Genomic DNA, 1,723 nt, shown 5'->3' with positions numbered 1-1,723 from the left:
TCCTTCCTCTTTGAAGGGAATGAAAAACCCCAGCAGGTCCCTATGGGAGAAGCAGGAGGCGCTTACACCCTACGGTAGTTTGAGACAAGGGCTTTAGCAGCTCTTGCTAGTCACGGGCAAGTTTTGCTGACCTTGCCCCAGTTACACAGCTGAGGCCAGGTTATGTACCACAGTCCTGTGCTACAAGCATGGACAGCTGGCTTGGGGACAGCACTGGAACAACCACATCTGTCTGGGCAGAGGTGCTGAACCACAGAGAGACAAGTTCCTGGCTTTCATTCTTCAAAGCAAAGGGCCRTATTAGCTGGTTTGAGTGATACTCTGCACACCTGCTAGCCAGTGACAGGCTGAAAACTCAATGACCCCACCATAATGTTGTTATGTTTATTTGCTTCCTTTCAAATGGCTGTTCTATGAAGGCTGCTGACAAATGGGACCTGAACTCATGCATTTAGTGGGCCAGGAAATAAATATATCAGAGACACAGTACTTCTTTGAACTCTTCTGAGAGTTGGGAGTTGCTGGCCATGCTGTTTGCTGGCTCAGTTTGAGCAGCAGAAATGTCCATGTGTTCTGTCAAACCACTTTACTTATGACAGGCAAAGTGCTGCCCTGAACTGGAAAACCATTCAGAGCAAATAAATGCATTAATTCAATGCCGAGTATCTTATATTTGATACACACCACTTCCTAATCACTTTACTGAACATCTGGATTGCCTTGAAATGAAACCAGTGACAGCGTCATCTTCAATTTGGACATGGGATCCATTTTGGAAGGCTTTTTCCAGGAGAGTACCTCTTGGATCTTGGTATGATTTAGGTTGGGTCCTACAGGTCTAATCCAGAGTAAATACAATTAAGGGTTGCTTCATTGCTGAAGGAGGAGAGAAAGTAGCACACAACAGCCAGCTGAGCCCTTTGGTACTTGTAGTCCATATTGTAGAATCATATCAAAAAGTGCAGATRTTACCAAGGAATAGGGATTTTTCCTAAGTCTGAAAGAGGGTCTGTGCTTCTTAAGGAAGTACAGGTATGTTCTTGCAGAAGAAATRAGAATAATTAAACCTGAATTAACATGGTACAAGAGGCTGAAGTAACCCCATTGTGTTGGTAAAAGTTGCAAAAGAGCACAGAGAGTGCAGAGTCACTCCACTGGCTGCTTTGTGTGAGTGAGAGCAATGACTTAATGAACAAGAGATGCATTGCAGCTACTCAGGCTCAGCTGAGCAACAGCAAGAACTATTTGCAACATCTTTTTGTCAACATCTGTTTGTCTTTGAGTTCATGAAAGTGGAACAAATCTCATTGATTTTTTTTTCTTGTGTTGAAATTTTGCACAATTGTTTCTTTTATTTTGGCAGCCAAAATGATGCTGGAATGTTTCACCTTCTTTTTCCAAGTTTTTGAGCTGAGTTGTTCAGTTGAGGTTTGTCACATAAATCATGAGGTTTTACTTCTGCTGCTAGCCAAATTATAATCTTTATATCATAAGCCTTTTGTTGTTTATTTCTTTTCTTTAAAACTCCAGCTTCTGGAATCATGAGAATGCATGAAAATCTCTACTCCTGCTTTCTGTCATGTGTTTGTTTTCCCTTGAGTTTTCAGCACTGAGAACCGTGGAGAAACTTTTGGGTGTCATCTGAGAGATGAAAAATTGAATTCATTAAATTTCTTTATTTTTTTTTTTTTTTCAAATACCACTGGGATAATTTTTGGAAACT

Source organism: Malurus melanocephalus, unplaced genomic scaffold (genome assembly GCF_030028575.1).
Source record: "Malurus melanocephalus ecotype Western Australia unplaced genomic scaffold, MMel_1.1 scaffold_64, whole genome shotgun sequence".
NCBI classification, from domain to species: Eukaryota; Metazoa; Chordata; class Aves; order Passeriformes; family Maluridae; genus Malurus; species Malurus melanocephalus.
This window is presented reverse-complemented; position numbering follows the sequence as displayed.